This window comes from Ailuropoda melanoleuca, chromosome 9, assembly GCF_002007445.2.
Source record: "Ailuropoda melanoleuca isolate Jingjing chromosome 9, ASM200744v2, whole genome shotgun sequence".
Classification (NCBI taxonomy): Eukaryota; Metazoa; Chordata; class Mammalia; order Carnivora; family Ursidae; genus Ailuropoda; species Ailuropoda melanoleuca.
The window spans coordinates 11199553-11210329 of NC_048226.1; the positions used below are offsets into that span (position 1 = coordinate 11199553).

The window sequence follows — 10777 nt, forward strand, 5'->3', positions numbered from 1 at the left end:
AGGTTCCCCCAAAGAAAAAGGAATTCTGCCTCCAGAGTGCAACACAAAAATTCTGCCTTGGACTCAAGGTTGCAACATCTCCTCCTCTCTCAATTTCCAGCCTTCCAGCTTGCCCTCCCTGCAAATTCCAGATTTTTCAGCCACCACAATCTCATGAGCCAATTCCTTACAACACATCTTCCTTCTCTGCCTTCCTGCTTTGGGAGGCTCTCGGGTGAGAATGGGACATGTGAAGCTATAACAGGAGACTAGCCCGGGATACTCCTAGGAGCCCTTACAGTGAGGACAGCAGAGGAAAGACAGAGATAGTGTCTTTGATGATATTGTTGGGCTTCTGAACAATCTTGTGACCACCTACTTCTAGAATTCTTGCTAATGAAATTTTAAATGTCCTATCAGTCCAAGCTACTGGTACAAATAGCTAAAATCAACCCTAACTAAAAAAGACACTCCCAAACTCAACTTTCTCGTCTATAAAATAGGAGTAAACACTGGCATCTTGTGCAGCTAGTATGAGCATCAAATGGAATAATGTCTCCTAGTGTCTGACACACAGAAAACAATCAAGAAATTTCATTCTATTTCCTATGGCCAGTCCCTCTGGCTCTTTTAAATTCTAAGTACTCTTCAATTGATTAATTGGTTGCTTGGTGGGACCTTCCTCATCTCCGAAATTACACTCATAAGCTTCTCCTTTCCAGAGTGGTTGGTTCCCTACTCCTCTGAGTCAAAGATCCTTCTCTGTCTGGTCTCAAAGATACAAGCCTGTAGCTAAAGGAATGCCTCTAGTTTCTTGTGCTACATTTTAAAGAAGTTGGACCTCAGATGTCGTGTTGAATTAATCACACCCCTTAGTTACAATGCACTATCATCGTGGATTAGTACAAAACCCCTTCATTTTTTTTCATTTTTTATCCTTTTCCCTACTTACACACACTTGCACACACACCTCCACCACTCTTAACCACTCCGATGCCTTTTTATGTGAATTCTTCAAAAAGTTTCTTTTTGTAAACTTAGGACTGCCAAATAAAATACAGAACATCCAGTTAAATTTGAGTTCAAATAAACAAGAAATAATTTTTAGTATGAGTAATAATGTTCATGTACTCTTCCATTGTTTATCTGCAAAGCCAAATTTAACTGGACATTCTGTTTCGGTTTTTTGTTGTTGTTTTATTTTTTGTTAAATCTAGAAACCCTACGTAAAATGTATACTCTTCGATAAATATGATGCTAGAGGGGCACCTGGGTGGCTCAGCTGGTTGAGCATCTGCTCTCCGCTCAGGTCATGATCTCCGGGTCCTGGGATGGAGCCCCGTGGCAGGCTTCCTGCTCAACAGGGAGTCTGCTTCTCTCTCTGCCTGTGCCCCTCCCCCCAACTCATGCGCTCGCTCTCTCTCTCACTCTCTCCAAAAAAATCTTTTAAAAACAATATGATGCTACAGATTTCAATTCATTTTTTATTTCATTCAGATCTCAGTTGAACCATCCATGTTGCTGTACGTGCATCTAGTCGGTTTGTTCTGGCTGCAACATAGAACTCGGTGACTGTGTTCCACTTTTCCTCAACCACGCCCCCATGGATGTTGCCTCCAGCTCCCCCACTACCACAAACAATGCCACCATGAACTCTGCTGTCCCTGTCCCCATGTGGACTTGTGGGATCATTTATATACATATGGTCTGCACATTCTTACTTTGGTGGAGACAGTCAGGTCAACACTCCCACCAGCAAGGCATGAGTCCCTGTGTCCCCACTCCTACTAAGTGGTGGCATAACCTAGCTGTCTAACCTTGCCTTGAATAGATGTCCATTTTCAGCTCTTTTTTTAATTTAAAATCAATTTAATTAACACATAGTGTATTCTTAGTTTCAGAGGTAGAGTTTAGTGATTCATCAGTTGCATACGACACCCAGTGCTCATTTCATCAAGTGCCCTCCTTAACGCCCATCACCCTGTTACCCCAACCCCACGTCCCTCCCCTCCAGCAACCCTCAGTTTATTTTCTAGAGTTAAGAAACTCTTATGGTCTGTCTCCCTCTCTGTTTTCATCTTATTTTTCCTTCCCTTCCCCTATGTTCATCTGTTTTGTTTCTTAATTTCCACATATGAGTGAAATCATATGACATTTGCCTTTCTCTTACTGACTTAGTAGCATAATACCCTCTAATTCCATCCACATCATTGCAAAGGCAAGATTTCATTCTTTTCGATGGCTGAGTAGTATTCCATTGTGTATACATACCACATCTTTTTTACCGATCATCTGTTGATGGACATCTGGGCTCTTTCCATAGTTTGGCTATTGTGGACATTGCTGCTGTAAACACTGGGGTGCAGGTGCTCCTTTGAATCACTATGTTTGTATCCCTTGGATAAATACCCAGTAGTGCGATTGCTGGGTCATAGGGTGGCTCTATTTTTACCTTTTTGAGGAACCTCCATACTGTTTTCGAGAGTCGCTGTGCCAGCTTGCATTCCCAGCAGCAGTGTAAGAGGGTCCCCCCTTCTCCCACTTTCAGCTCCTTCTTGTTCTAGTTTGCATTTCTCTTATAGCTAACGATTTGGAGCATCTTTTCATACTAGCCGTTTTTGGCTTCCACATCTATAAATTGCCCATTTGAATCCTTTGCCCATTTTTTCATAGAAATTCCTGTGTTTTTCTTGTTGTTTTGTAGGAATTCCTTGGATATTTTAGATATTAATCCCTTGTCACCCGTAGGCATTGCAAATATCTCCCTCTGCCCTGATATCTATTAACTTTACAGGGATGTCTTTTATTCTGATATGATCAGTTATGTCTTAAACTGGAAAGTTTGAACGAAAACGACCTTCTCTATCCCTAAATCGTGAAAATATTCTCCAACATCAATTTCTATTAACTTTGTCATTTTACAGGGCACCTGGGTGGCTCAGTAGGTTAACTGTCTGCCTTCGGCTTAGGTCATGATCCCGGGATCCTGGGATCAAGCCCCACATCAGGCTCCCTGCTCAGCAAGGAGTCTGCTGCTCCCTTTCCCTCTCCCTCTGACCCCCACTCCTGCTCTCTCTCGCTCAAATAAATAAACAAAATCTTTTTTAAAAATTTTTGTCATTTTACCTTTAAATTGTATATATTTCATTCATCTGGAGTCTACCTTTGTACGTGATGTGATGTGGGATCCAGTTTTCTTTTTCTCTGTGTAATGAGCCACTTTTCCCAGTACCTTTTATTGGACAGCCCCTCCTTTTCCCCTTGATTTCGTGGATTAAGTTCCCAGATACACCTGGGTTCCTCTAGAGCTTTCCTCTCTGTTCCAGTGGTCTATCCATTCTTCCATAAGTCCATTCCATATTGTCTTTATTACTATGGCTTTGAGGTTGTCCCAACATACGGCGGGCATACCTTCTCCCCATTCTTTGCTCTTTTTCAGAGCTTGTTCACTTTTTTGTGGACCCTTATCCTTCCTTATATTTTTATAGTTTATATTAGTTTAAAAAGTTTATATGTATAGATTATTGAATTCATCAAAAAAATCCAACTGGAATCTTGTTGGGGTTGCGCTGAGTTTACAGATTAATTAAGAGAAATTTAACATCTCTATAATATTAAATTATCACATCAAGAGCACAGACTTTGTCTCCATAGATGACCCTCTATGATTTTCAGAGTTTATTTTTCTTCCCAGAAACATCATTTGTATTTTTCAGATATGCTAGTACCTAGACACTTGTTGATGTTGTGAGTATCTTATTCTTACTGAAATTTCTAAGGGACATGACTGGTATGGAGAAATACCATTGGGTTGTTTTTTTTTTTAAGTGATCTCCTATCCAGCAAAATCTTGCTGAGCCTACTTATTAGTTCCACTGGTTGATCCTGCTAGATTATCTAAGTAAATACTTCTATCATACATAAACAGTTTTATTGCTTCCTTTCCGATCCTTTCTTCTCTTATTTTCTTATCACCTTGACCAATAGCTCCATTCTGTGTTTTAAGATTTTTTTTTTGAGACACAGTGAGCATGAGGTGGGGTGGGGGGTGCAGAAGGAGAGGGAGAAGCAGACTCCCTGCTGAGCTGGGAGCCCCATGTGGGGCTCGATCCTGGGACTCCGGGATCATGACCTGAGCAGAGACAGATGCTTAACCAACTGAGCCACCCAGGCGCCCCTCCATTCTGTGTTAAACAGCCGCAGAGTAGGAATATCTTATAGTAATGTCTCTGACTACTTTAGTGGTGAACTCTTGAGCAGATTTCCTCACCCAGCCTGACTCTGTTTCCACAACTGATAAACCTTCCTCATGGAGTTGTTACAATCATGATAACAAACCCAAAGTTCATAGGACCCAATGGGTGCTAAAGAATAGAGTGTAGCTTTATTAATCCCCCTAATAAAGACATGAGCCATCCACTCCTTTGTCTGCCATTCCCACTGCTACAGGGAGTTGTACCATTTAAAATACGTAGGATATCTAGGGGCCCCTGCGTGGCTCAGTCAGTTAAGTGTCTGACTTCAGATGGGTCATGATCTCAGGGTCCTGGGATTGAGCCCCAGGATCAAGCCCCAGGATCAAGCCCTGCGATGGGCTCTGTGCTCAGAGGGGAGTCTGCTTGTCCCTCTCCCTCTGCCCCCCATTTGTACTCTCTGTGTCTCTCCCAAATAAATAAAATCTTTTTAAAAATAAAGAAAGAAATAAAAAGCATAAAATACATAGGATATCTAAAGTAGAGAGATGGTTGTTTTTATTTGCATCTAAAATGAGTTTTTATAATACTGGTGGAAAGGATTTCAGCCCCCTACCCACTGCAGTTGTTCACTGACAGTATTAACTGAGTACAATGGAGTAAATTAGCAATAGTAGCCAGAGGGATAGATCACCCCAACTTTTCTCTCTGATTTCATAATGTATGTGTCAGCAAACTCGTTACCAACACATTTTAAAATAAGCTCTCATGATCAGCGATGGTGGGAGAGACCCTGGAATAAATTGAATTTCCTATGTTCNTCTGCTGTGAGCCTGCTTCTTCCTCTCCCACTCCCCCTGCTTGTGTTCCCTCTCTCGCTGGCTGTCTCTATCTCTGTCAAATAAACAAATAAAAATCTTTAAAAAAAAAATAATAAGCTCTCATGATCAGCGATGGTGGGAGAGACCCTGGAATAAATTGAATTTCCTGTGTTTNGGGAGAGACCCTGGAATAAATTGAATTTCCTATGTTCTAAACTGACGGGCAATGATTAAAAAGTAATAATAATAACAGTGTAAGTGTTAATTTCTTTATTTAACCCAAATATTTTGGTAAGAAACACAATCATCCGTTATTTATCATAGGTAAAGTTTTAATCTTCATATAGTAGATCAGTGCTTAAAATAGGATGATGTAAATGCATAAATAAATTCTAAGTTTTATTCAATTCTTTAAAAAATGGTATAAACCATCAGGCAATTTTCTTTATTAAATTAGATTTTTTAATTAAATTAAGAAAAAGTAGTGCCACGAATTGTCGATACATCCTTCCACTTGCGGGTTGGTCTTTCGTACTGAAATGCTGATAAATGGATCGCTAACAGTAATTATAAATATTCTGGGGATGTGATTTCAAAGCTCTGATTTTCAGAAAATTGCATACTTTTTGCTCTCTTTGGGTGAAAGCATGTTTGTGGTAAAAACTTAGCAATAAAAACCATCTTTGAAAACCATTCTATTCTTTGACGTGACTGCAGGGACTTTTCTCACCGCTGATGACAAGGATTTTAAATAACATTTGCACAACTTGGACAGATTTTCTATTCTGCTTGGAACTGGGTGATTTCACAATCCCCCTTAGTGACATCACGCTGAACAGAACAACAATACATACAATTCACTCCCAGTGTGCTCATTGCTCACTGCAGCTGACGAGTGGTTACAGCTGGGGAAATGGAGCTTGATTCCCCTATGCGGACTGTTCTGATTCTCAGATCTCAGCACTTTTCCCGTGATCCAAAGCTGGAAAATTGTTTTTGTATATGAATTACCACAGTACATTTCAAGTGGAACTGCAGAATTACAGTTTTAGATAGAAATTACCTTTCCCGGGGCGCCTGGGTGGCGCAGTCGTTAAGCGTCTGCCTTCGGCTCAGGGCGTGATCCCAGCGTTCTGGGATGGAGCCCTATGTCAGGCTCCTCCACTGGGAGCCTGATTCTTCCTCTCCCACTCCCCCTGCTTGGGTTCCCTCTCTCGCTGGCTGTCTCTCTCTCTGTCAAATGAATAAATAAAATCTTAAAAAAAAAAATAAATTACCTTTCCTATCAACCATCTACATCCCTACCACCTACACCATCTCCACAAAACATGGATCGGACGAGGTATACAAAGAATTGTCAGGTATTTTAAAGCTTGTATTAAGTACCTACTGCATGCCTATCACACTGAAAGGAGATTTAGCGTTACAGTATCATTAACGCTCTTTTGAGAAAATATCTTGTGGGCTATATTGGTCTCTGCCCCTGGTTCCTGGCACAGAGCTCCTAAAACCCTTGTGACTTGCTGGGGGATAGGAGTGTCTTTTGTTCTCATGAGGTAATTTTGGGTGGGCTCCTGGATAGCACCAGGGTGGGGGGGGGGGTCAATGGAAAGACCCAGCCATGATTAGAAGCTTGGAATTTTCACTCTCTTGAGAAGGGGCAGGGGCTGAAAATGGGAGTCAATGATCAATCATGTCCATGTGATGAAGCCACCATAAAATCCCAAAGTACAAGGTTCAGAGAGCTTCCAGATTGGAGGACACATCCACACAGGAGGGAGGTACACCCCACATCCACAGGGACAGACAGAGCTCCTGTGCTCTGGACCCACTGCTTGCAATTGGCATCTCAAGTGGGGGGGGCAGTCTCATGGGACTGAACCCTTAACCCATAGGATATGTTTCCAGGGGGGTAGTGTCAGGATTGAGTTAAAGTTGTAGGACACCCCGCTGGGGTGACACAGACCTGCTTAGTGGGGGGAGCCCACACATCTGTGGTCAGAAGTGCTGTGAGTATGGCCGTGTGTGAGAGCGCGGAGACACACACGGGAGGACGGGGTCTCCCAGAACATCTCCCAGTGACCCTGCAGATGGCTAACAGCACTCACCATGACAAAATCACCGATAACGGCTGTTGAGAAAGCACATAGTTGAGAGCACGGTCTGGAGTCAGAAACCCTGTCTTCAGTCCCTGTCATCTGCCACCTGAGTGTGTCCCCCCGGTTCCTCGGCCTCTCTGTGCTCTGGTCTCCTTGTCTGTAAAACAGGAATAAGAAGAGCGTTACCTCAAAAGGCCCTTGTGGAGATGAAATGAGATGATGCAGGTGACACTCTCCATGGCTTACAAATCGTCTCCGGCTGGAACAACCCCTGAGGTTGTACTTGCCTTAAGAAAAGCCCAGAGGGGGGCAGTACCTGGCACCGGCTCCTTAGCTGAGGTCCCCGGGGGCCACTGCTGCTGTCCAGCTATCATGGTCAGGCCTCAGCAGGAAGTAAAGTTGGGCTAAGGCAGGAAAAAAGGACCTGGCTCTCCCCAGTCACCCACCCTCCAAGCACCTTTCCAGAATCTTCTCCGTGTCTGGGCTCTTCACCTCCCACTCTCTCCTCGGCCTCCACCATGGCTCCAGCCCATCCCCTCGCTGACACGGCTCTTTCTCAGCTTACTCACGACTCCATGGCTAAATTTAGCAGACATTTTTCATTCCTCATCTTTCCTGACCTCTTCCTCTCTCTCAGCAGACCGAGGTTCCCTCCTTGAAATACATTCTTCTCGTGGCCTCTATGGCATGGCGCTCTCTGCCTCTCTTCCTGCCTCTCTGGCAGCTCCTGTCCCTGAACATATTCCTTCACCTCAACCCAACCCCCAAGTGCAGGTGTCCTCAGACTGGGCCCGGACCCTCTGCTGACTCACCCGCTCTCTCTCCTTAGGTCGCCTCAGCCACACCCGAAGTTTAATTTCCACCAACATGCTCCGATGTCCAACTTCTCCTCTGCAGCCCAGACTTGTCCTCTGGCTCCAGGCCTGAGCATCCATGCCCTGCCCAAATCTTCATGGCCTGTTCCAAAGGCTTCTTGTACTCAAAATATCCCAGAGAGTGCCCGCGGTCCTCTAGGCCCCAAACATTCCTCTCCATCACCAGCACACTTCAAGCCTGGCTCACTCCGTGTGGTCCCCTGCCCAGGGAATGGCCCAGGGCTATCCAGTCAGGCAAGCTAAAAACCTGGGAATCATCCTTGACTACTCTGTCATTCTTTCTCTCCATATCCAAACCAGCAAAAGGCCTGGGGACTTTTTTTCTCCTAAAATCCCACAAGTTCACCAACTTCTGTGCTGCTCCAAGCCACCCTCATCTCTCACTGGGATAGGACAATATTGTCCTCACTGGCTAGCTTGTGTCTGTCTGTCTTGTTGCAGTCTATTCTCTACCTGGTGGTATGAAACTGAATAAAGGAAACCTCATTTAAAATGGAGTCAGGAGCATATCCCATAAAGGGTTAGTATCCAAAATATATAAAGAACTTCTAAAACTCAATACCAAAAAAACAAATAATCTGATTAAAAATGGGCAGAAGATATGAACGGACATTTTTCCAAAGAAGACATACAGACACAAGAGGGACAACATCACTCATTATCTGGGAAATCCAAATCAAAACTACAATGAGATACCAACTCACAACTATCAGAATGCCTAGAGTCAAAAACACAAGAAACAAGTGTTGGTGAGGATGTGGAGCAAAGGAACCCTCGTGCACTGCTGGTGGGAATGCAAACTGGTGCAGCCACTCTGGAAAACAGTATGGAAGTTCCTCAAAAAATTAAAAATAGAAATACTTGGGGCTCCTGGGTGGCACAGCGGTTAAGCATGCGTTAAGCTGAAGGCATTCAGCTCAGGGCATGATCCCAGCGTCATGGGATCGAGCCCCACATCAGGTTCCTCTGCTATGAGCCTGCTTCTTCCTCTCCCACTCCCCCTTGCTTGTGTTCCCTCTCTCGCTGGCTGTCTCTATCTCTGTCAAATAAATAAATAAATAAATCTTAAAAAAAAAAAAAGAAAGAAAGAAATACCCATGATCCGGTAATCACACTACTGGGTATTTGCCCAAGGAATACAAAAACACTAATTCAAAAAGATACATTCACCCCTGCATTTATTGCAGCTTTATCTACAATAGACCAATTATGGAAGCAGCCCTAGTGTCTGTTGATGGATGAATGAATAAATATGATGATATAGATACAATGGAATATTACTCAGCCATAAAAAATAATGAAATCTTGTCATTCACAACAATACGAATGGATCTAGTGAGTCTAATGCTAAGTGAAACAAGTCAGGAAGACAAATACGTATGATTTCATTCATATGTGGAATTTAAGAAACAAATGAGTAAAAGGAAAAAAAGAAAGAGAATTCAAGAAGCGAACTCTCAACTACAGAGAACAAACTGCTGGTTCCCAGAGGAGAGGTGGCTGGGGGATGGGTGACATAGGTGAAGGGGATTAAGAGTACATCTATCATCATGAGCACTGAGTAATGTAGAGAACTGTTGAATCACTATATTGTACACCTGAAACTAATATAACACCATATGTTAATTATGCTGGAATTAAACTATTTTAAAAATAATGAAAAAGGGGCACGTGGGTGGCTCAGGTTAAGCGTCCGACTCTTGATTTTGACTCAGGTCATGATCTCAGGGTCCTGAGATCAAGCACTGTGTCAGGCTCCCTGCTCAGTGGGGAGTCGGCTTGAGAATCTCTCTCTCCCTCTCCCTCTGCCCCTCCGTCCACTCTCTCGCTCTCAAATAAATAAAGTATTAAATAAATAAATAAATAAATAATTTTACAAATAATAAAATGGAGTCAGGAGGCCAGAAGGGGGAGCTCTCAAGCCCCACCACTCACCAGCAGACACAGCAGGAAGGAGCCGAATTCACTACTCCAGCAGGAGGAAGGAAGAGTTTCTCCTTGCCCAGCAACAAACTCAGCCAATGAGGAACAGTCACCACCCTGAATTCGTGCTTTCCTCCAATGGACTTTTATTCAAAGTGACCCCTCCAACTTCTTCCTTTTCTCTATAAAGTAACATTCCTCTCCTTTGATCTCTGGACTTGCCTATGGCTTTGGCTATAGCTTGCTTGTCCTGAACTTCATTCCTCAGCTATTCCTGAATAAACCCATTTACTGGTAAAATAACTGGCTCTTTTGCTTTTAAGTTTGACAGTAGCCATGGAGATCTCTTCGATCTACAAATTTGATCACGTCACCATCACCAGCTCCTAATACCCTGGTCTGCTGCATTTAAAATCTTTCAGTAGCTTCTTCTTTCTCCTAGGACAGAGGCCAGAACCTGCAATATAACCTACAAAGCGGAATGATGGGGTCCTGCCTAACTCTGGGGCCTCACCTACCACTGTGGGCTCTACATTCCATGCTGCACCCATAAGGGCCTTCTTTTTGGTCACCAAATCTTTCCTGTTCTCGCTGCCCCTGGGGTGAATAGAGTGAAGAAAGTTGGGACAGAGGAGACCAAGTTGCTGAGAGGGTATGGTACACAGTGGGTCATCCATATGCATAGTGAGGTTGGCCAGGATAACGGCAAGAAGGGGAATGGAGGAGACTCAGGTCACCTGCCTAAGGCCTCAGTGGCTGTGCAGCAGAAACCCCAAAGTGTAGACAACAAACACAGCCATAGAGCTGTGAGATATTCCAATGACATGAGCCTTAGAGCACTGAGAGTTTTTCCCTCATGAAGGGAGGTGGGAGAGCAGCCATGAGGA

General features: G+C 43.6%; 1 long non-coding RNA gene across 1 annotated transcript; it reads right to left on the reverse strand.

Annotated features, from left to right (window-relative positions):
- Positions 1-6170: 6170 nt before the first annotated feature.
- LOC117803720 lies at positions 6171-7880 on the reverse strand. The gene is made up of 3 exons (XR_004627698.1): positions 7550-7880; positions 7102-7249; positions 6171-6226 (listed from the first exon to the last, which is right to left on the reverse strand). It is a non-coding gene; the product is annotated as an uncharacterized LOC117803720 (long non-coding RNA).
- Positions 7881-10777: the final 2897 nt, after the last annotated feature.